This window comes from Rhea americana, unplaced genomic scaffold (assembly GCF_003343005.1).
Source record: "Rhea americana isolate MKP2758 unplaced genomic scaffold, rheAme1 scaffold_58, whole genome shotgun sequence".
Lineage (NCBI taxonomy): Eukaryota > Metazoa > Chordata > Aves > Rheiformes > Rheidae > Rhea > Rhea americana.
Genome location: NW_028186734.1, coordinates 2932809 through 2958962, shown reverse-complemented (window position 1 = coordinate 2958962; position 26154 = coordinate 2932809).

Below are 26154 nucleotides of genomic sequence, written 5' to 3'. Positions count from 1 at the left end.
GAAAAACAAATATATATTGTCAGCTAGATCCTCTATTTGTATAATATATATTGGAATCAAATACACTCTTCAGTCCTGGAAAGCAAAAAATAAAGGGAGAGGTGTTGGCAACAGAGGAGATAAAACTGTAAATTGAGGGAAAAGAAACAAATTCAAAACCACTGATTTCTAAGCAAATCTCATTACCTTTGCTGGCTTGAATCATGGTTTCTGTAAACCACGAGCTGACAAGACTGAAGCTTGCTTTTTTGTTTTATCTTTAAATTTTTTAATCCCAGTTTTTGAGTCCCGTGGACTTTTCCGACCTTTGACCACAGCTGCTGTTGTCCCRATGGCAGTTCTCCCGCGGTGCTCGGGGAAGGACTCTGGCCCTCTGCGTGGGGACACCGGCTGGCACCACTACCCAGGAAAAGGAAAGAATGGAGGGAACCAGTGATAATCCCTTCTCCCTAGCCCGCAGGGCTGCTCCTACTTCGTATACAGAATAAGCTTTTGTATATGTGCGTGTATGTGTGTGCGTGTTTTGGGTTTGGTTCTGTTTGAGTCCTTAAAGGCTGAGAAAGGAGAGGTGTTTGTCTTTTAGGATAAAGGAAGAAARCAACTTGTGGATTTTTCCAAAATCCCTGTGCTTTAGAGCTGCCCACACAAGCTTGGAATAAGCCTGAAAAGCAGAGCGGCTTCAGAGACGGATCAGCTCCACAGAAATGCTGCATTTCTTCCCGACTAATTTAACCGGTGCGTCTCTACTCACATCCCAACCTACGCAGTACCGGCTATATGTGAGCAAAGGCTCTGTGTGTCTAATATTCCTGCAGCCGGGACAAGTACTGACTAACCTCATTAGCTGCCCTTAGGCATTTTCCTCGGGCGGAGTTCATTATCCCAGTCTTCATCACTCAAAGACAGAGGCTTTTGCGAGGGAGCTTACAGGACCGGCTATGAGAAGCGATGGATAAGGTCAAAGAAAGCCTTCTCAAGCTGTTCCTTCTCTAGCTTAGCGCGTAAGGGTTGCTTCCACTCAATTAATGACCAGTGGGTTTTTTATTAACAACTTTTTTTTCCTAGGCACTAACAGGAATTTTTCTTTACTTACGGTTCTCCTGGTGCTATTTTAGAATATTCTTCTCACCCGCAGGCACATACTGCCACCACCAGATCAAAYGAATCCTTATAATAAGTTTTTTTTTTCTTTTCTTTAAGGCAGGGCTAAGCTGTCAGGTTCACATGATATTTAACAAAATGACAGTTTCTAGGATGCTGCTCTATGGTGCTTGCAAAAAYTTAACTAGACGTGATTGGGATTTTTCTGTCAAAATGATTTTTTGAGCAAAAATGCAGATATTCAGAGAAAATTCTGATTTTACTGTACCTAACTTTCTGCCAGGAAAATATTTAGAAGGATTTTCATTTGGTCAGGGGTATTCTTTTGTTTTTATTTTGTTAAGAGTTGGAATATTTTATTTTGTTGAATTCAATCCACTCAATCCATTTCAAATTAAGATTATTAGTATATCGAACTGTTTTTCTTTGTCAGAGCAAAGATTTACAGGAATTCAAGACCACTTCTGTTTGTGACTGTTCTCTACAGAGGGGTATATCTATGATACCACCTCTAATATGCACTAGCTTTTCATCTTGTCAGGCTATGATGATGCAAAAGAGATGCAGTTCAGTCAGGAAGCCTGACTGCTGTGGAGAAAACAAGCATCAGACCTCTGAAATTTGTGCTCTGATGCTTTTGATAGACTTATTATAGTTACCATGAGATAATATGTTATTATGGAAAAACAACCGTTCAGTATTTAGTCCTCTAGTTAAATATATGGAAATAAAGATTTTCACAATTCCTAAATATGCGTATTTATGAATAAATATGAAATTTTTATCTTGGTTTGGAATTAAAAAGCAAAAACAAAACTTGGTGAGGTGAAATGCATTTCCAGAAAAAAAGCTAGCCTACCTAAAGGATCATGTCTGGCACTATCTTAGATATTCGACTACTGGATATCAAAAGATGATATATTCCATATATTTATCATAATTAGTCACTGGTCCTATAAGTTAAAGGAAATACAAAGTAGATAGAACATTCGTCATCTAAGTTCAAATGTGAAGAATGTTCATGCATTTTAGTGGGTTGAGTGTGTTTTCTGTTAGAATCATGATTATAGTTGTGGTGAAAACATAATAAACAGTTATTACATTTTTAGCAGATATTAAGAATAAGCAATTAGCATGGATCTGGAAAGAAAGCAGTAATTACCAGAAAGCTTAATGTAGTTTTCTAAGTTTCTTATAGAGTCAGATATAAGGCAGAATGAAAGTTATAAGGCAATTAAAAGAATTCTACTCTAGCTCCCAAAACCAAAAYACTCAAAGCCTTCTATCGATACAGAGCTGTGAAAGTATGGAAGAATATGACAAGTAGCTGCTTTGGAAGCAGCAAAATTACACCGTACTATTATCCACAGCCTTTCATATAAAGACTTGTTTATGAAAGCAAATTAAATACTATTGTTTTCCAACATTTCCCCACAGCTAAAATGATGCCTCTTGATAGGATAAAAGAATCACGTATTGCCAAAAGCATATTAGAACTCCTTTCAGCTGAGAAAACAACTAAAGGCTTGCTTGAAAAGGGGATTTTTTTCAAGTCGTACAAGCTGCAAAGTATTTCTCACTGCTGTTACTTGCTGTGCAATTGAAGAGAGAATCATTCATCACATTCTTGATTATTTTAAAGAAAGAAATTCAGTTGTTTTAGGAATATTTAAGTGTGCTACAGTCAAATTGTTTGAACTTGGACAATGAATCACAATTTCCTGCTGACAGCGTAATGTTAACACTAATAAACGGTACTATATCTACATAGGTATTTGCTTTATTAGTTGGTATGTTCATAATCTTCATAGTATAGTAATACACGCCAAAAGTTATCAATTTATTTTGAAGACTACAAAACTAAAGATTTCCATCTTTTTCTTTAATCCACTTCAGAATTACAGGAGCTACTTCATTTTGTCAACTTCAAATAGATGAGAATGTTGGGCATATCCTTACACTATGTCCAGATTGCCCTGGAAAGAATCTTTGGACATTTTTTGACTATTAACAAATCCTTTACATACTAGGAATGGACTACCCAGATAAAAGGTTTAAGTTCCTTAAAACTGGGCATGATGGGAGGAATCACTTTTCAGTGMCTGAATACTATCTATACTTCACAATATGCTAAAGATTTCTATGGCAGTGTCTTAAAATAACAACTCATCTTTTATGTAATGAAATTTATGATGTAAGACATTCACTGATGGATAAAATATGACAAAGAATTGATGACAAATTATCTGGCCGTAAATATGACTCTTATCTGAAAGCATACCTTGGCAAAGCAGAACAGACAGGGATGTCATTCAGTGTGGTATGCTTTGGTTCTCAAAAACCTGAATTCACATTTTACTTCATCAAAAAAAAAAAAAATCCTGATTCAGATGGTTTCAGATAAAAATAAAATAGAACAAAACCTTTTCAGAAAGTCTTAGACCTTTCTAAAGAGTTGTAATTTAAGGAAAAAATCTGAATGTGGGCTGCATAACTTTGTACCTAGGGAACAAGAGACTGAGTAGGGCCTAAACAGATATTTCAGATGTTTGATAATGGAAATGATTTAGTATTTTAGTTTCGAGTCCTAGTTTTCTCAGCCTTTAACTCGTGGAAATCAGTGCCAAATCTTATCTCCAAAACAACACTAAAAGTAATATTTTCTTTGTACCTACAGGACACCTCAAGAGTTTGGCAAGAATTTACTAAYTGCTGATTCTATTAAGGCTAAAACTCAAGTTAAAGTCCATTTCAGTTGTCCATTTTAGAATGAGCTGAGTTGAAAACATTAAAGACAGACTAGAATTATGGAACYTGGCCATAAACATTTTGAACAAGGAGTACAAATTAATGATTTTTAGTACTCTATTTGAGCACAGAAGAAACAGAAAATTGAGAATATACTCTTGTTTTTTATTTTGTTGTCTCTTCATCTCAGGCCACCCCTAAGCACAAGGGAGTTGTTGGAGACAGCAACCTTCTAGGGCTGACAAAAAGAGCAAGCCCCAATGCTTGCCTATGCTAGAGACATGCAAGCCTGTTTCTGAATGAGAATGGTATGGGACAGGTATGTCCTGACCATGAAACCTGGCTTTCTCTCAGCTCTGTCCTTTTCCMCCTCCCTCTCYTTCCCCTGATAGGTGTACAGCAACAGTTCAATTTTATCCATCCTGTAGAGAAGACTTGAGCTGACTCTCTTTACTTTTATCCTTTCACTGTATTATTCAAAGACATCTTGAGCAGCAGGATAACATGGATTATAACCTTAGACTTTCTACCGAGTGTTATGGATCATGTAGTGAACAACTCAGCCTCTTTTGAAAAGTCTGTCCTGATTGCCTTGTATTAGGAAGCAGAGCAATAACRGTTCTTTTCTTTTGCAAACGACATAATTGAGAGTGTCACAAATTCACTTAGGCAGCACCATTAATACAGCTGCCTCTGAAATTACCAGGCCACGTGCCATGTGCAGAGACACTCTCTTTCAGACCGCGTGTATCAAATGAGTTTGATGATGTGCTCTGCAACCATCAGCTCATGGAGCCCAGGAATCTGGATTTCTGATCTTCTGCAGCTAACAAATATGTAAATTAGCAAAGTATATCATGAATCTCTTCATGGCATGGTTCACAGAGATGGTGTCCAATATGCTAGATATTAGAGAGCTCTTGGTATCCTGTGTTTGGCAGCCTACAGAGTCCATGTTACAGAAAGACCTTGATCTTGGTGTGTACTTTCTCCCACCCTACATCTTTCTATGGGAAGTCAGAGATCTTGTCCCTGCTCTGTCCATGTCCTTGATCTGAGTAGCTGGGAGACTGAGCCTCCAGGAAGCATTGCAGTGCTTAACCTTCATGCACTAACATGCAACAAGTTCTGCCTTCTACTGCTAATATTTACTACCTTAATGTACAAAACTGATATAAAAGGTGTGCTCTGACCCTAGGGATTATCATTAGTTTTAAATAGTAACATTTTTCCCCACTTAAATTTTTGTATTTATGTTTCTATTAAAAAAAATCAACATGAGAAGAACACCAGGGTTTCAAAGACAAACAGTCTRGTGTTAGGAAACATCATATTTAATACTGTTCATGCAAAATTAATTTATAGCCTTATGCACATGCATTCTGTTACAGTCTCTAATTATATAATAATTGCCTCATTCTATGTTTTATAGGAATAGTGAGAAGAAAGAAAGTACTACAGGTAGGCTTGCTAAGTTGGAACCCGGGASACTTGAGGCTAAGAATCATTATGTGCTATTGTATAAACTCCATATTAAYTCATAAATCTGAAATACTGGTGGCAGAGGACATTATCCTCTTGACATTTCCTAACATTTAAATTCTTGACATTGTGCAAGATCCATTGACCAGGGCAGTATGCAAATCAAGTTTGTAGAAACCAGTTACCTCTACCTATTGTATGCRGTAAGATAGGCTTGCTAAGTTAAAGTTCTTATTTTTAGCTTTAGGGGGTTTTTTTAGTTTTTATTTTTAGTCTTTCCTTTTTTTGTCATTGAGTCTTCCCTTACAACTTTATCATCTTTTTTTTTTTTTTTATAGTCTTTCCTTTTTTTGTCATTGAGTCTTCCCTTACAACTTTATCATCTTTTTTTTTTYTTTTATTTCAACTGGATGTTTGGCTTTGATCATAGATGATAGAGTTTTTTATGGTTGGAATTACATTTGTCATTGTTGTATCATCACTACCATGTCTCTTAGGACTGGTGTACGCTTGTTTTTAAGTGAAAGTACCTGTCTTATAGTCACCCTGACTTAAATTTATGACTGCAAGTATTGAATTGCTTGTGTGTCTCTATTTTATTCACTAGCCTGACTCCCAAAGATTATGCAACTATTTTTTTCCTACATTCTCAGATCTTTACTTCTGCTTGGGYTTTCTCTATTCTGTTCTCCTACAGTAACCCTAAAGTTATCATGTAACATAAAGCTTGGAATTAAGGATCAAACGTAGGCCTTTCAAATATATGCCAATACTTTAACAACATCTGTTACATGCAAAGCTACAATTAGATTTAGAGCTCATTGCCCTGCCATCTTCCTTCYGAGAACATTTGGTCAATGGTACTTTTGTGGCAGGGCTCTGGCTGAAAAGGCAGTAGTAGTTTTCGCTGCAGGAGAACTTTGGAGCTGCAGTGCCCTGCGGTGGTAATGTGTTTGCTCTTCCATTTGTGGGTGGGTTTCAGGCGTAGGTGGGCTTTGATTTTATATCTGGAGACAGAAAAGAGGAAGGACTGAATCTGTAAATGTTCTATTATAATGTCCAAGTTAATTGGTGTTAGAGAGATATTACGGCTGGAGAGGTGTCCCCAGTACCTCTCACCCATACTCCAGTCCCTGCTTACAGTCCCAGAACTCCYGGTGTTTGAACATGAGGGATGAGTTTCCTACATTTAACCTGCTGTCTTTTGTTTAGAGTTGGCACTTCCTAACCTGAATTGCCTCTTCTCTGTATGGTAACACATGAAAGGAGGAAGGCTGTTTTTATATTTGAGCAGAACTGGTACTGTTGAACCACTGATGAACTTGACCATATTACTTTCAAAATACAAATTTACAGAATTTGATTGCACGCCATACTTATGCTGTGAGATTACCAGCTATTTATAGGCTACAAAGGATATACAGAGTAGTATTTAATGTTAACTACTGCACATGGCAAATGGTACAGTAAATCCTTCACAAAGTCATTAAAACAGCTATTTCTACTTCCCTCAGCCTCCCCACCCCTCAGCCTCCTGGGTACACAAATCAGAGCACTCTGCAGAGCTCTGTCATGTCTGCTCTGCAGGGAGAACAGCAAACAGGAGCCATCACACACGTTTAGGAGGCAGGGAACTTCTTAAAAAAACTGCATGCTCAGGACACCGACTGCTTGTGTCAATAAACCACAAAAAAAAAGAACAGGCCATTGCCTGCCCATCTGGGCCTATACCCCCAAAATACATTCGCTCVCATCCTCTAAAGTAACAAGGGTTATAACAGCAGTGATCTCTTTTTTATCATACTGAGTGTATTGGTCAGGTTGAACCTGAAAAACCTCTCCTCTGGCATTGCATCACCAAGCGATATTTTGATTTTAAATGGCGAGTTTTAAGATCATCTGTTCTGTGCTTTTTCCACTACATAGACAGGAGATATTTGGGTATGAGTAGATTTTGTAGTAGGAGCCAATTCTTCAAAGGTTTTCAGTGCAAAGCTTTAATTCCCTGTTCACATTCTGCGAGATAATAGAAGCCTCTCACACAACTGTGTGATATACTCAAAAACCACTGAAGATGGCATATTCTCTAATCAACAAGGTTTTAGCTGCACCATTCTTGTCAGTTATAATGGGATACGTGCAGTTAAAATCCCAGGCAATGAATGAGAATACTTCCCCACGTATTATCCTGTTCATGATAACCTCCAAGCCTAAGAAATAAGATGATAATGRTCCCAAAGAATAACACAGAAGAAAAAGCAGAGATGGAAAGTCTTCTCTGCACAGTTAAATCTATCCTGCTTGGATTACATGTGAAAAATGTTKCTATGTTAACCCACATGTATAGCATTTCAGACCCAATATATCAGTTTAACAGCAGAAAAAAGTTATTTTGTATATGCTCAGTRGTTTTTAACCATTTGGAAGTACTTCTAAAGGATGCAGCAAGAACTGAGGCATCTTCTAAGCTTCATTCTGTGCAATTTTCCTTGAAAATGTCCTACAGTTTTGGTGCACTTACATTTGAGGTGTAGTAAAAAGTCGCACTGAGCAATTCGACATAGTTGAAAGTAAGGGATTTGAGAAGTCATTGTGGAGTGGACKGTCTGTGAAATAGGAAACAAGAAGTTCTGAACTATTGCTATCCTCAGTTTCTGCTGTAAAAGGCATGGATATTTCAAAAATCAAATATTCTTGCCTTCACTTCATTGGCTTTGGTTGCTATTGTTGTATTTGTTGTTCATAACAAGATCTCCTGGAGAATCAAGGATGTCAGGCACTTTATCCTGCTGTGTCCCACCATGCTTTTGTTTAACAATAGGCTATAGGAGGCATCTCTTTCCCACACATGGTACAGCCTAGTACACCAACTCTTAAACTGGCTTACACAGCTTAAAGGAGCATCTTATTATATTTTGGGCTGATGGCCTCTCCTAGAATRAGCCAATTGCCAGGTTTTAGGTATACGTCACACTAGTAGAATTGAAATGTCTTGTTGTTTGATAGCGATCTTTAGTACAATGTAAGGTAGAAATAGACACAAATACCTAATCGTCAGTTCTGGGAGCCTTAAACTCACAGCACAGAGTTTAGGTTTTTCTTGGGAAAGTGTATCTGTATGCTTATTTGGTTTTCCTAGTCTTTTCTAGCCTTTTGTTTTGATCACTGTTCTTATCTGGTTCTTCATAAAGAATTGGCAAAGATTTACTTTTAGGGAAAAATGCAAATAAAAAACAAATTTTCACCAGAATAGTAGACAAGGGTACTACAACTTGGGCCAAAAATGGAAAAAGGATAAGAATCAAAAGGATCAAACAGATTATAAAACTTATTATGAGGGAACTGGAGTGAAGACAAAGCAGAGCACCTCCTGAGGTATATAATTTCTTTGCAGGTATGCACAGAGCTGGCAGACTCTGTACTTTGCCCTCCGATGTGAATGTATGAAGGACTGGAAAAAAAGCCGTCCTTGGAAAGCCCCTCTACCAAGCTTCCTCCTGCTCCTGCTGTGAATGGCTAACTTCAGAAGGGCCAGTTGGATGAGGAGCAGGAGATCTTAAGACTTCTCTAAGGCCTGGGGTATAAATAAAAAGGCAAGGAGAAAAGAGACTAGGACCTCGGAGTGMGATAAAGACAACTAGCAGCAGATGAAGTCCTCTCTGTGTGCCTGCTGCAGAAAGGTGAAGTATCAGTGAACATATGAACTGCACCATGACAGCCCATACTCACATCTCTTTGACGGCTCTTTGTAAAGACCAGATACAACAGAGGTAACAGGCCCAGATGGCCTGTGCAATTATGCAAATTATGTGCAATTATTACCTTCAGGGTATCCTACCCTGGTAGGATGCAAAGAAGTCCCAGAAGTCCCATGAAGAAAAAAAAAAAAAAAAAAAAAAAAGCAGTATTGTGCTGCAGCATTCAGAAAAGACTGTGGAGCAGAGATCTGGAGGAGACAACCCACAAAAGCAGGAAGGGGATGGAGCTGGCTTCCTAGAGGCATTGCCTACTGCCTGTTGTCAGAGTCAGGATACTGAGCCAAGGCGATGCTATATCAGACCAAGTAGAGCTGTTCTTTAGTTCTTATCTTAGGAAAATGCCTATGCTCACACACACACATTCTGAATATAGATGATAGAGTTACAATGGCTTTCAAGGCAGTTCTGTGCAAAAATTAAAGAAAATCAGTTACATCTACCTATGCTTACACCAGCTCAGGTTTCTCACTCTCTGGATCAATCAGTTGTCAAGCTGTCAGTGCAATTTACCTCAGGCTGGGGACAAATTTCTGTTTCATGGTCCTCAAGTTTACCTTCATGTAAGAGAATCTAGATCTAGGGATTTATGTTCCCTTTCATAGCCAAGCATCCCAAGGCTTCTATTAATATTCACACTTTCCCCTGCTCCCTTCTTCAAGGATTTCTTGACAATTAAATTAATCAGGAGATTGGTTTTTAACTCTACTCATAACAGACTGGTATTGAATGCATTTTGTCTTAATGAATGCCAACAGTTTAGCATAACTTAAAAAAGTAATTTCCTATTCAGACTGAAAATAGATCCTGTTACTGACTGTGCCACAACTTGAGTAATTACAAAAAATTAGAGTCAGATAATCAAATATGTTTCAGAGCTTTGGCTCACCATCCCTCACTCAAAACAGGCCAAATTTTGAAGTAACCTCCAGCTYTGGAACTAGATTAGAGCCTTGTCTRCTTCAGATCTGAATAGCTCAAGATGGACTTTACATAACCTCTCTGAGAAACTTGTTCTAGTGTTTRTCCATCCTCATATTCATTTTTTTTTCCTAATAATTAACTGAAATTTCACTCTCTACAACTGCTGTCCACTGCCTCTTTCCCTTTTGAAGTGCACCTCTAAGAAGAATTTGGTCTCATCTTCTTTAAACCCCACCATTAGGCAGTTGAAGACTATTCAAGGTTATTCAAGACCCTTAGAGTTATCTCCTTTGGATTTTATAAACTAGTTCTTTCAGGCTTTCCTTGTATGTTACACTTTCCATTCCCCTGACCATCTTTGTGGTCCTCCACTGGACTTTGATATAGCAAAATTTTTTTTGGTTAGAAAACTCAAAAACAGATACAATACTCCAGGTGAGGTCTCACTGGTGCCGAACAGGGGGAATAATGGTTCACCTCAAGTTGCTCGCTACAYTCCTATTAATTCACCTTGATATGTGTTTAACCTTCACTGGTGCAAAGGCACGCTGCTGACTCATATTGTCCAACATTTGTAATAAATGCTTGTTATCTATTAGTACTATCAGGTCCTTTTCTGCAAAACCACTTTCTAGCCATTCTGATCCCCATGCTATTCCAACACTGGTATAGGACTTCACACAYGCTTTACTGAACTTCTAGTAGTCCGTTTCTCCAGCCTGAAAAGACTCYTTTGAATGAAATACGTATTCCTGTAATTTGGTGTCACCTGAGATTTTGCTAAGAATGCATCCTGCCTCATCCTCCAAGCTRTTCTTGAAGACTTTACACAATATTAATCAGCATTCAGCCTCTGAGGAGCACTGCTCATAGCTAGCTATCTGCAAGTTGAACTTGGTACTGCTCATCACAACCCTTTCAGCAGTTTTGCCTTCACTTTGAGGTCCATCCTCCCAGTCTCTATTTCTCCGTTTTGGCTATAAGGATAGTTAGCAGAAGACTATATTGAAAGCCTTACTAAAATCAAAGAACACAACAACTACTGTCCTCTGTCATCTACCAAGCCAGCCAACTCATCAATCAGATTGGATAGGCATGATCTCCCCTTGGTAAAGTTATGTTATATGTTCCCAAATACGCACCTGTTCTCTGTCTGGTTCTTCATACACTGAGACATGATTTTCAGGAGGATTTGCTCTACAATCTTCTCAAGGACTGAGCTTAGGCTGTGCCATGGATGTGATATATGAGGTATACCTTAAACAAACTGTTTTCAGAGCTGGGAAGTGGTGGGAGACAGCAAGCCTTCCGTAGGCGGGACAGTGCTGTCTCCTGCATTGACTCCCCARTTCTGGCTAAAGTTTAAGGGTGCATGCACACAGAAAGGTCATACTGCAGTCATAGCAATAGAGAGGACAAGTCAACCACCAGGAGGACCCTCTACAYCCGCAGACCCGTTTCAAGAACTTTCTGAACAGCACGGTAGGGCTGCTCAGACCTTCTGACAAAACTCCGCCTGACGAGAGGATCTTGGAAAACGAGAAACTATAAAAGGCACAGGATGTAGGCAGCTGCCAGCCCACCATCCAGAAACCTYGAGTCAGGGACAATGCAGGACAAGACATCGCTGGAACCTAGGGTGGTGATCGCTCTCTTTCCTATCATACCTATTTCTCTTCCTTTTCTCTTCTTCAGCCTTCCCTCACTGATAACATTGGATAAAGTTCCGTCTTGCTTGTGTAGTATAACGTACAGTATAAAATAGTTAGGATTGTACTCCCGACTGCTTAGTCATTCCTCTTGTGTAATCAGTAAACAGGTCAAATTGGATTTATCAGTCACTTCGTGTTGACTTCACCTTTATTTGTCCACAAAACCTAGCACAATCCATTTTGAGACCCAGGGTCGGAGTATTGAATTGTGACAGCCTGTAGTTTCCTAGATCCTCTTTCCTCTTCTTTCTGAAGATGAGTGTGATATTTGCCTTCCTCCAGTCATCAGGAAGCTTCCCCARTTGCTGTGATGTTCCAAAGGCGATAGGGAGCAGGCTTGCAGTGACATAGGCCATATCGCTGGGGACCCCTGAGATAGAGTTGATTTCCCTGCTAGAGACTTTTTTTTGTATTGATTCCTTTTTAATGGTAGAGTTCCATAATTTATTTGCATAAAATAAATATGATCACATGATTATCATCTCTAGTACTTAGGTAACCACTAACTTTTAGGTAAGTGATTAATTCTTTTCCTACCAGAACATCCACCAACTAGAATTCAATATTTGGTTACCTCATACAGGCCTCAGAACATCCTGTATTAGAAGATTACTATTTATGTGTGTGTTTTAATCAACAAAGACGCTGTAGGTTGAAGTGCATGGAATTCAGATTTTTTCCTATTCATTATATTTGGTCACTTACAGAGCAGTTCATTCTCTTYTCTTGAGGGATTAGGTAGTCAGTAACAGATGCCCCTTAACCCTGTTCTATTTGTTAAAATGTTAATCCTTAAAAAATTGGAGACTCGTGGTCTGAACTGCCCAGGACTCTGGGATAGGTAACAGTATATTGAAAATGATGAAAAGGAAAAAAAAAAATCCATCCAGTTAAACCACTCTGTCCTTCTGCTGTAGCCATTAAATTTAGTATTCTGATCACATTTCCATTCCAGCAGACTTCAGTCAGCAGTAATATCTCTTATATTCCTCATTTCTCACTTTGTATTTCAAATCTTCTTATTAATTACCTGGCTCTTTAGTACGTAAACAATTAATTAAAGTTTTCTTGTATGCTCTCTTGTGCTTGTAAAGCATATTCTTAGTGAGGATTTTCACTGAGTCTAGCTATTATTTTTCGTTTATCTCTTCTCGTTGCTATAAATTCTTAGCAAGTTTTAAACATTTTTAGTTATCAGTACTACTTTTAAACACAGCTAAGACATAAAGGATGAAGAAATAGTGTTATTATTATCATTCTTTTGTGACTTGAAAAAATGAATTCATCTGATGGCAATGTGGAACAGTGAAATCTTCCATACTATGTAACACTCAGTGTTCTTTGTCATGTAACCAGATTCTTTTAATCGCTTCTTTGTTAGCATGAAACATTTTTGATTGAGTATTTCTACTTGGGCATTTGATTTGATTTAGATACTATTTTCAAACACCTGTATTTTTTCAGGGAAATTGATTTCTCAGCAGTGTCAAGGCCTGTGTACAGACTGCATTGTGCATGTATAGGGTGCGCAGTCTCTCTCCCCCTCTCTCTTAAGATCAATTCTAGTACAGTAAAATAGGTATTACAGAAAACGGAAAAAGGACATGATATCATGGCAGGTGACAGCTGCACACATGATGCCCAGTTCTTCAAAAGAGCACTATTTTAATGCAATTTTTACCAAAAGAATTAATACATAATGTTTTTTTTTACAAAGGCCAACCTGGGCAAGYACTCCTCAGACCAGGATTATACACCCTGGGAGAACCTCTGAAAGGCTGCAAAGGTGATTGTGTCCAAGCATCGTAGGTTGATGCAGTGTCCCTTTTCCACTGGCAATTATGTGGAAAAAATCTACACCTTTCCTGTAAAGGGGTGGATTAGCCTTTAGCCTGTTAGATGTCACTGTCCTAGATAATAGGTGCAGTAGTTACCAGTTTCTTTCACCCAGGCAACATGAGACTACCACAGTGCTAAAGGCCAAAGACTGTCTAGTTTATCCGTACTATTATTCTGTCCAACAGAGAATTCAGATCTATCTGATTTCTTTCTTCAAAAGTGRTAGTTTTTCAGATACTATCAATGCTCTCTATGGAAACAGAGTTCTGTTTACCTATACTGTATACGTTCACTAGCTTCACCATTTGCATACTCTGCTGTGTATTTCTTCTTGAACTCTTTATTTCTAGACATCTTCTAGTCTGGCCAGATGTTTCTTCCTAGCAAAAGACTTGTTATTTCTTTTCTTCTTTTTCATCTTTCTTCTTCCTTTCTTTCTTTATTTATGTAATTCTTCTTTCTTTTTTCCTCTTTCTTTCTTTGCTGCATTTCTTCTTTCCTTTTCCCTTCCTTTCYTTTCCTTCCCTTTTCCCTTGCCTTTCTTGCCTCGCGTTTTCCCTTGCTTTCCCTTCTGTCTTAAGCCTTCATATTGTAGAAGATACTTAAATCTCAGCCTTGCTCTGGGAATAGAAAATACTGTTTTCATGCTCTGATGCATCTCAAACATTCACTTATCATTTGCTCAGTATTAATGTAGCCCAGAAAATAAATCTATATTGAAATCTTGATATTTCACTGCCTGTGTTATAGTTAAGTAAATGTCTTCAAGATGATCCTGCACACAGACTTACAATGAAAATGATGACTGTAGTGATGACAAGTAATTCTGGAGATGCTCATTTTTAACTTGCTGCTATATGAGAATGTTTTTGGAATAAGTTCTTCATTGTCTGAAAGGTCAGCAGACAGCRTTTTTATCCACAGAATTGCTGAGAAAGTGATATCATGAGTCTAAGTACCTCCAGAATCTAAAATTTAAAATTCCAAATAGGTTAAATTAGAATCAAAAATACCAAACAAGCAAATGCAAAGCTGGAAAACTGATTTGTTGTAAGTCTGAATAGTTTAAAGTATTGCTTGCCTTTTGATGTGTACTGAAAAATATTTACGATAGAAAGAAAAGCTAGATCTAGACCAAGAGACTACTACCTACACTGCAAGGATCAAACCAGGATCAAACATGAAAAAAAGATTGTACATACAATTTTCTGTCTTTTATTTTCCAAATGATGTGAGGACAAGAGAAACTTACTAGTGCCATATTTCATACAAAAACTTAAAGATCTATATTCCTTTTTAAATTGCTTTAAACTCCTTCTGTTTGAATTTGTCATGGGAAAGACAATGATGAAGTTTCCTTTTTTTTATGGCTTCTCTGCCATTCTATTCATTTGAGCTTTCAAATGACATTTTATACATATTTTTACATTTATATGATAAAACACTAAATTTATAAGCTTTCTTTTACAGCACTCTTTTGGGGTGCTTATTGAAAAATCCTTTTTGCCAAGTACATCTTTAAGGGCAGACTTGTTTGCTTTTTGTGAATCAGGCAAAYAGAGTTACGTTCACACGCTAGGTCCAGTTCATGCACACTTGCCTGGATGTGAGAACAGACAAGAGTTTTGGTCATGGTAAGTACATTCAAAAGTACGATACCAAAATAAAATGAAATGTTCCACAGGGAACAATTTTGTCCTAGAGAGAATATTCACTAAATGACCAAAGASTTCCCTTCCATTTCTGATTTCTGTAATGTCCTAGCTCCAAGGAGCAGGTCCTTTCTGTAATGCCATGGTGGCTAAGTCTTTTAAAGAAGGTGTAGGTGGAGTTTGGGGAGCAATGGATAAGTAAATAAGTTTCTCTCTCTTCCATCACTGACCTTCTTTCTCAGACAGCCTACCCTTTTTCAGGAGGGGCAAGTACTTGCCTTGGAGAACTTTTCTCCAAATTCTGCAATACAGTGCAGTACTGAAAAGTTGGAGCTCTCTCTCTTCCACAGAGCCCTCGAGAGTAAGGGACTGCTGACCCTGGCATAATACCCTCTCTCCTCTCCCTCCCCTCATCTCCCAGACCCACCAGCACCACACACTGTGTTGGTCTAGCACCTTGCTGGGAAGACAGGGAAGGTTCTTATGGAAGGGAAAGCAGAGAATATGACCCAGTTTTAGATATTTCCTCTCCATACCGCTGGAGCAGAGAGGATGTGTGTAGAAGATATGGCAAGGGGAGCTGGCTAACAGGAGGAGGAATGGAGAGAAAAGCGATGGATAACACCAGTCAAGCCAAACTGCATAGAGTGGCACAGGTAGGCACAAGTCGGCTATCTCAAGCACTTCAGTGGGATATGCACCTGCATACTTAGCATCGCTCAGGGCTACAGTTCTCCAAAGAAATTCATATATCTTTCATCCCTGAATTGCGGTTATCTGATGGCCACTGACAACACAATGTCCCCATGACAACAAATACCAGTCCTGAAGCTTTCTCATTGCTTGGAGAATGAGAACTGTGGTCTCTCTTAGCTGAGGATATAGACAAATTTTCAAATTATATCACAATAATACAGTTATGTCAATATATTGGATGATATTCAATTATATTTAAAATATTGCTATACTTCAAACAGTATGTCTATAAATAATTTGTACTAGATTCCTCCATTCTTCACTTTATATTAAGCAGACTTTATATTAAGGACAGAAAGCTATTTTCACTTATGACAACTGCCTTTAGAAATGTTTTTCAAAGGTTTATATATTTTAAGCTCCTTGTTAAAAATCTAAAAATTATAAAATTTCTTCCTAAATTGCTTCCATAATATAAGAAGTGCACATAATTTCCTGTTTTATAAATTAAGTTTCCTACTTACAGTTTCTCTATTTTTATAGTCCTACTTTAAGTATGACTATTTCGAAAAATGAATTCCTTTTGTAGATTTTCCTCATTGTTCTGTGACTTATATTTAGTTAAATATGAATTAAATTATATTGAAGGGGCGAAGATAAATTCATTCCCTATTAAAAAAAAAWAAAACAGAATAAGAAAAATGCCTTTCTGCTACATTTACTTACGTCAAGCAGATTTTTTAATAGTGTGAAAAATGTTATTCAGAACAGGTAGAATATTCTTCACTGTGAATACAACTGTGAAAAGAATTTTAAGAGAAAATATTGCCCAGGTCACAGAGACAAAAGGAATTCTAATCTTTTCTAATCTTTCTAATAAGAATGACAAGGAGAGAGTAAGAAAATTTCCAAAAAAATATGTAAATGTATATAGGAAGACATTAATTATTATTAACTAGAACTTTTTCAAATGTTTTGATTTTCTGTGGAGAAAAAAARAGAGAGAGAGAGAGAGAGAGAACCCAGTCTGGAAAAGTTTTGTCAGTATTTACTCCCAGGGCTGGCTTTTCTCTCTTCCTTCACAGTATAGGGATATGCTGCCACCCTGCAGAAAAGTCATAATCGTTCAGTGCTTGGGTTGTGTTTGCTTGGGTTGTATTACCCTACCTGCTGCATCATGGAAAGGCCTTAGTTCTTGTGCTYTTTCTACTGACATTGATAAACATCAGTGTTTCCAGGGTTGCTAGTTGTATTTATCCAACTAATTGTTTAGTTCTACTGTTTCCCCCAACTCTCCTTAATTTAAGCTCTGACTGGCATCCATTCAGACAAAAAGAAGAGAGGGAAATCCTGAGATGATTCAAATATTGACTGAGAGCAATCATGTTTTTGCATGCAGTCAATACTGACCTTTTCCATTTGGAAAACTTGAAAGGGAAAATAAATAATAGCTGTCTTTTCCATACAGGTTTAACTAATGAATTAATAGTACATCAGGTAAAACAATATAAGCATAAGAGAGAAAACCCAGCTCAGGAGTAAAAGCTGACAAAACTCTTCAAGGTTGTGGGTTTTTTCTTYTCTTTCACAGAAAATCAAAACATTTTAAAGCATTCCAGGGAATAAAGATCCCGCCATTTCAATCCATGAATGACTGAGAGTCTTAATAATTCTCTTCTTCAGAACACTCACCATGTGGTCAGGAGGCATGACTACAGTAGAGGGAGGAACACTAAATTATATATAATCTGGCTGCTTTACATTTTTCTTTCACTTGCCTAGCACTTTGTGCTGCAAAGTGTCATTTCTGGCTGCCACAAAGATGTATCTYTTACTTCCCTAGCTCCTTTCGTCTACAATATTTCCCATTCCAGTTACTTTTTTGTATCTTTTTTTTCTTTTCTTCCAATTTAGCCACTGTATTTTCCTTTTTTATTTTGTCTTTTCTCTCTATCTGTCTCCCCCTTCCCTCCACCTCCCCAAGCTGCATCCTACTATGCTTGACCAGATGTGACAATGTTATCATTTTAATCAGTAGAGAAGACTGTAACAACAATCCTATGTGCAACTCCATAAATGGCAAAAAGTTCACTTCTTTATTAGAGTATTTTGTCTATTAAATTTATACTCTTAAATTTAGTAATAAAAAATCAAAACTGGTTTGTTCTGCAAAACGCAGATATTGGTCTGCAAAACTGCAAAATCTTATTGCTAAAGTTATGCTTCCTAACTGCAAATTTTGAAAAGCCTGAAGTCTTGCATTTGCAATTGCCTAAGTATTTAATGTGCCAAGTTCACTTGTGTCAAGCGACATGCATCAACCTGCAGAGTCCAGAAAATCAGTCTTGAAAAACCTTTGAATTTAATTAGTCATTTTTTAAAAAAAGATATGTCTCACAAAGGGAGGCCTAGGTAATTTGTTCTGGAAAAAGAGCAGCTAATAATCTTCCTGTGACAGCCTGGTTCAAATGAACCTGGAACTGGTGAACCTGGAATCTGGTAGGCAAGAAAGGAATGAAATACTTCCATGTGATCACTTCATGTGTTTTCAGTGATATCTGAATCTAACTACAGCAGCATAGATAAGTGTAGCAAAAGAAAGAATAAGGTCAGTATCTGAGTATGACAATCAGGTCCTACCAGGCAAAGACAAAAGCAACATATTTGTCCATAGCTACAGCATGGGCTTCCCTGAACAATAATACATGCAACAAGACGCTAAAGTAACACACGTCTTTGAAAATCAACATCCAAACACCTTCCACTGAGGGCTGCTCACAGTTCCTGTTAGTTTGTCTACGTGCTTTGCCCCGCAGCTATTATCATCTCAGTTGTATCTCAGTAGAGCACAAGATAAGGGCTTGCAAGGCGCTCTCTCTCTTCACAGTTTGTCTCAGAATTTGTGACAGCATGTGATAAGAAGTGCGATTTATATTTTTTATGTTAAATATAAGATCAGGTTTTGTGGGTTTTCTGGCTCTAGAGTGCACCCTACACATGTTTTTTCATGAGTGTTCTCCAAATCCTGAGCCGCAGTCATCCACCCCATACTGGCTTACAAATGCATTCCTGTACAGAGCTGTGAAAAAAAGAGTTATTACTGCATTAAAAATGAAAAAAAGTTCATGTTAGCAGGTTGCGGAGGTGAAAGTCATTTCTAGCTTTCAGTAGGAATATTTCAAAAAACAAAAGATAGTTTTCAAAGGCGGAAAAGTGTCAACCTCACATGTGAATATTCTCAGAAAAGATCTTAGATTCCAGCATAGTCCTCTTGCATACAACTGATATACTTTGCTACAACTCACACAGTATCTGTGGATCCAGATTCACACAGTCTACCTAATTCTGAGCTGAGTTTCCAAAACCTCTGAGTATTTCCTGTGTTTTTTTCCAACTGTATTATTGCTGTTGTTATTGTGGCTGCCCCTTTTTTATGGGCCTTGACCCCAAGGCACATAGAGGTAGATTTTGACCCACGAAGCTGGCACCTTTGCAAAGTTCTAATAGTGACTTTCTATCACTAAAAAACATAATGCAATGGTTAAGTATTTTGATCCAGAACTTCTTTTCAACCTTGGATGTTCCTCCTGATTTTTTCTCTCTCTCCCTCTTCAGTCCCATCTGACATGGATCTGGCATTGAGTAGACTTTCTCTCTGGAGAACTGATTAGGAATGGGAAGGACACATGCACAATGTTTTCTCCTCATCTGTGTAATATTAGAGATTACAGAATCAATAGAGTTTCAACTGAGATTAGATCATGTTCACTGTATTTTTGCTATAAGAGGGAAGGCCTATGGCACGTGTGTCTTGATGTCAGCCACAGTATAAATGTAAAGTGCCATGCATAGTCATCTGTCTTTGCTTAATCTTAGAGTTATAACACACGATCAGGTTTACAGCCAGGCAGAAAGCAGCAGTCTCAGCCTAAGCAAGCTGTCTTATTGGAAAGATAGAGAAAGGGCCCAGTAGTAGGTGAAGAAGGAGTTGGATGGAGTGCATGATTTCACAAAGTGCCTTACAACCAGGACTGATCTGACAGCATAAGGAGCAGTAGGCAGTCTCAGCCTTCCCTGTCACGCACAAACTTGTCTTCAAGGCTGGATAACAAAGGACCAACAGTTATGAAACAGTTCCAGTTAGAAAGTCTCTGTGAAACGGGATCAAAGACTGAGAGGAATATTAAAATGTATAAATAGCAGAGAATTAAAATTTCTGCTCCTATATTGGCTTTGTAGGAGGGAGGAAAAAAAAGTCATGAGGATGTTGCATAGACATTAATTATGTGAAATGTAAAAGTGGTATCACGTTGCCAGCCTGTCACTTCAGCAGTGCTACAGGGAGAGCCTCAGCTGGTGTCATTCAACAGAACGTCTTTGAATGAAAATTTGGCCTTACTCTGCGCTGAGTAGTCTGGAAAGTTCACAACTGGCTACGTCTGGAAGAAACTCAGCAAATTTTGTCTGATACTTATTTCCTGACAAAGACTGGAAAGATTATTTTTCAGTCTGTTATGATTCTTAGAGAATGGTTGAGGGGAGGAAGGGTGAAAGAATGAAATTTCAAAGAAAAGACTTCCCAAGTCATCCCAAGTAGGAATCTCAAATATCTGTTGGGATTATTATACCACACACCGTCTCCATGTGGAATATAACATTGCTGAAAGACAGCACATCCAAGGAATTCACTCTCTTTCTCTTGCCTATCCAACAGTAATTTGGATTTATATTCCATTGTGAAATAATCAGGCAGATGAAATTTTATTATTTGTGACAGGACGGTTGTTTATCTTACTGTAACCTCCAAGAAGAAAAAGACTGTTACTTTTGCGCTCTCTACATATCTTCCTCTATAGATTCATTTATAACCTTCATCCATAGAATTATCCTAAGGTATTCTTCAGAAAAAGAGAGAAGATAAAGTATATAGGTCTTTTCATTTTTCTCCTTTTTATTTATGGGTACAGCTGAGAACTAATGAATTGTTATGGAGAAGTAGATGGTATTTTTTTCTTTTTTTAATGCTTTAGTAGKAGACTAATTTATTGGACATCTTTATCTCTGAAAATTATTGTTAAGTTTATTTCATTACTATTTGTGGTCTTGGATTTAGCTTCCATTTTGGGGGGAGCGGGGATTTTTGCTATTCGTAATGTGCTAGTCATTGATTCAGTGGTATTTTTTATATATCTCAAGCAATGGAATGACAAATCTTGCTGCTGAATCTTTCCCTTTTGAATATTTTAGCGTTTTATTTTAAAACTATGCTCAGAGTTTGGAGGAAAATGAATAGAAAACAGTTGCGAAAAAAAGCATACAGGACATTTACACCATTTCTTTGATTMTGCACTTGGAATCCGTATTACTGTTCAAAAGAAACAGGCAAAAGTAGGTCTTAGAGGAAATGAAAATGTGTCCATTATTGTAAATGTTCATAAAATAGTAATCAGAAGTAAAAATTCTCCCCAWGCCTAAGATCAACCCTTTCTTCTTCCGCAGGTGCAGATGCACCCAKGTTGTGCTTCACCTTTCATCAGAGGGATGCTTATGAGACACTTGTTGGGTAGATGCTTCCTAAGAATACTGCGACAGACACTTTATTGTGACCTATGCTGATCCTGTGAGTAAAACACAGCTTAAGCACTCCTGAATACACTGTAAAATAAAATTATTGTGTTAGTTTGGACAATTTCCATGATGAAAAATTTCTGYTTCAGAAGAAGTGGTATTCAACATTGTGGTCTTCTTTAGGACAGAGAAAAAGGAATTAATCAGAGAAATGGTTAGATCACTGGGTACATTAATTATACTGCAAACAGACTAAAGTATCAACCAGTAACATATATACTTGTTTTTTTAAAACTAAGATTTGCRAAGCTAAAAGCAATTATGAGCCTAATCAGCTCATATAAATAATATACATAGAAAATTTTGAATTTTGGCAGTAAAAGCTGAAGAATGTTTTACTCAATGTTCAGAAAAGTCAATTTATCTGAGATTTCATGAGTAATGTTACACTGGTTGAAAACAAACAAATAAAACAAAAAATTACAGGAAAAGTGAAAGCAACTATGAAAATAAATGTATATAGAATGTGGGACTGWCAAGAAAATTTTCAATAATGTTATAATTTAGAAATGGAAAAATCAATAAAAGAAGCCAAAGGATGCATGGTAACATACCTGATCTTCAGAATTAAGGCTAGCTAGAGATCTYTGACTCTGTGTTTTTGCTGTTTTGTTTGGTCTTTCAAATGTATTTGAGAAAAAAAGGAATCCAGGACTGGAGTTCTTTGGGAAGCTGAACTCATTGCCCCTGGGAAAGCAGTACAGATCCATTAGGAGAAGAAAATGATAAAACCAATCAATAATCATGCAGAAAAGATGGAAGTATTCAGCAAATATTTCTCTTCTGAATGTATGAGGGGAAAAGATTACGACTCTAATGTACCAGATCATGATGACGAAATGCATCCCTTTTCAACGAGAACATGCTCAAATGCTAAACAGATAGTAAAACTKTGGTAGTCTGAAGAGTCTTCTCATAGATGGGCATAGTTAACTTGAAACCTTCTATTTAGAAAGCTGATCAAGCTCTCTGGGCTAGTAAGGTCAATTTTCAAGGTGGATTGGTGGATGTCCCAGAAAGCTGCAAGAAAGAAAATGTGACAACATTGTAAAAAGGACAAAGGACATGATCTGTCCTGAAGCTGATCACAAGCTAAATAATAGAACAGTTACTCAGCAGACTCAATTAATAAAGAATTAATGTATGACAATATAATTAATATCAATCAACATGGGCTTAGGGAAAATAGATATCATCAAATTAATTTGATTTTTTTTAACGAAATTGACCTAGTATGACATGATGTTTGACTRGGAATAGAACACACCTAATGGATTAAAATCTGGCTATCTGCTCARTACCGAAACATCATTATTAACAAGCAGTCATCACTGAATGACCATGTTGCTACTAGAATCCAGCAGGACTAAACTAAATGTGATTTACATTCTACCATACAAACTTTATTTCTCCAATATCTGATTAGCACAGACAAAATTCTACAGTCTCTCCTCACAGTACTCCAGTGACACTCACCTGCGATTTTTTACTGTTCCACAGACTACACCATATACTACATATCGTGTATTAGACCATATAGTACAGTGGTGACTGGAAGAGAGATCACGGAGAGATTTTTCCAACATTTCTTGAAGTTCCTTCCAAATTATGAATTAAATGAAATATAACACTATTTCACTTGGCTAAACCAGAGAGTGAGGTATAGACAAAAAAAATGACTAGATAACGAGAAAGAAATAATCACCTGTTTGCTGTTTGGGTATATGTGATTTCATTTCAGAAGACTCAGTAATACAAGCAAAGCCATAAGTAATACAGAAGGCAGACATCTGAATATATGAACCAGGTGAAGTACATTGCAGTTCAAAGCCATTYAACTGGCACTACATTATTCCCACCTATGTGTACGCTTTTAGAGTATTTTATGGGACTGCAATTCACAACCTTTCCCTCTAGAATGGAGCATTAGATACTGAAAATCAGGTTAACCAGGGAACAAATCATTTGGGCAGAACTGAAAAACATAATCCAAAAGGGCTTGTMTGCTAATTCTAAAACATTAAAGTATTAGTAGAAAACTCTTTTGAAAAGGTGTTTTCTAAATGAATGTTAAACTCTAAGGGGATTTCCAGGGAGCTATATATYACACTGACATTAACACCAAATGGGTTCATCTTGGTTAATGTTCTTATAGTGAATGCCAAAGCAATTCATCACGAGTGGCTACATATGGCAAAGTATTAACACATTTCATCAGGAAAACATCTTTTGAATGTCATGCTTCCAGCACCTGGGACCTGAGAGGAGTTCAAGATGTGTGAAACAAACCACTATCATTTTTAAATGCTRTCTTACAAGTGAATGATTAACCTGCTGCCTGTTGAATAGTTAGCCAAATATTTGATTACTTGACAGAAGTTCACAGTGTATTGAGTGTGATCAAGCAAATGAATATAGAGGTAAGTAATTAAAAAAAAATGAAAAGACCACTTTTCTCCCAGAAATCACATTTGGAAGAAGTTTGTTAACCCCCCATCAGATATTCTCAGATTGTCTAGATTTTAGCACTGTTGTTTAAAGTGAGGAAGAAACTTATTTCAGAAGCGTTAAATACAAAACTGAAGTGAGCAGCTGCTGTGGGCGAACTCAGAAGCAAAGTGCATTCCAGTGCAGTGGATCAGTCGTCCCCATAGGGGCTCGGGCTGAGGGTGGCACTGAACTCCAGTGCTGGCCTCCAGCAGATGTGGGAGCTGGGCTGGAGAGGCACACAAAGACACTGGAAGCCTACAAGCCTTGCTGTGAATGCAGTAGATAGTGACCTCACTTGGGACCTCTGGCCAAAARTACAGGCTTCTTACTGCACCAAACCATGTATAAGAATACATATGTCAGGGCTGACTGAAGGAAGTTGTGGAAGGAAGGCACATCTGAGATGTGGGGAGAAAGGAGGGAGAAGCTATTAACAGCCTTCCTTTTTGCCCAGAATTTTCACTCATGCGCACTGCCCAATTTTTGGTGAGCCATCTTCTCCCATTCAGCAAGAGGAGGACCAGGGAAAATGTGGGCCTGCTACTGAGTGGTTCAGGGGCCCTGGTGACAAGGGATACAGAGAAGGCAGAATTACTGAATGCCGCCTTTGCTTCAGTCTTCACTGCTAAGGGCAGCCCTCATGAATCCCATAGCCTGGACACAGTACTCGAGATGGGGTCTCCCCAGGGCTGAGTAGACGGGCAGGATCAGCTCCCTTGACCTGCTGGCAACACTCTTCCTAATGCACCCCAGGAGACCATTGGCCTTCTTGGCCACAAGGGCACATTGCTGGCTCATGGTCAGTCTGTCATCCACCAGCACTCCCAGGTCCTTCTCTGYAGAGCTGCTCTCCACAAGGTCAGCCCCCAGCTTGTGCTGGTGCATAGGGTTATTTTTCCCTACGTGCAGGACTCTGCAYYTGCCCTTGTTGAACCTCATGAGGTTGCTCTCTGCCCAGCTCTCCAGCCTSTCCAGGTCTCTCTGAATGGCAGCACAGCCCTCAGGTGTATCAKCCACTCCTCCCAGCTTGGTATCATCTGCAAACTTGGTGAGGAGGCACTCTATCCCTTCATCCAGGTCGTTGATGAAAAAGTTGAACAGGATGGGACCCAGTMCTGAGTCCTGAGGGACACCACTAGCCACAGGCCTCCCATTGGCCAAGGGCAAGTGCAGAGTAATAAAGGAGGGTAACCTTTTTAGTGCATGCCCCTGAGATTGACTTTCAGCATTAGTCAAGAGTTCAAGATGAAAGAAATATTTTTTTCGGATGCTGCAGAAGCATCATCTGTTGATTCTGCAACTTTTCTCTTTAATTATCTTGTCTGAATTGTTATTTCACAGGGCTTACCCCAATCCAATGCACACATTTGTCAAGTTCCTTTTTCCGTGATAGAGGGTTAAGTCAAGAGAGATACCACATGTCACAAACAATCTTTATTAGAACACCTTTAATTAACCAAGCTGTTACCTTTAATAGAACTAGGCAGTTATAATTAATATCAGATAAATATTCACACAGTTTATTCACTTATTCCCTCACGCAGTTCACACAAACATTCACACTGTCAGTCATAGTAATGCAGCTGCAGCTATAGCTGGAAGCCAGTCCCAGATGTTTTCTCAGAAGCAGAGGAACAGAAAATCCTTCATAGGGTCCCTTGTTTCATCAGGTGTGTATATAATCCTGTAGTCTTTCTCTGCATGGARCAGATAAAATCTTTCTTAGATGTGGTCTGAAGTTGTTTGTGAAGCTGATATGGTGACCTGGTGCAGATTTGGCCAACTATCGGCGTCCTGAGTTTGTCAGCCCTGACGAATCCACAAGGAGATTTGTCTCTAGAGCTTGATAGTTCTTAGGAGACTTTCACATCCTACCTCTCAACATATACTTTTTCTCCCTGATCTGCTGTTTTCTGGTAATTATTTCTCCATCTGCACCCTATACCTGTAGAGCCCATTTATACAAACTCTCAAAGGGGGTTTTAGGACACAAAGCTCTCATTTCAAGTGCTGAGTCACAGAATTTTCAAACAACACAACCTTTTTCTGTATGATTTTTACTAAAAATTAATATGTCTGCACAGTAAAAAAATAGAGAAAACAAATGATGTAAGTAATTAGCAAATA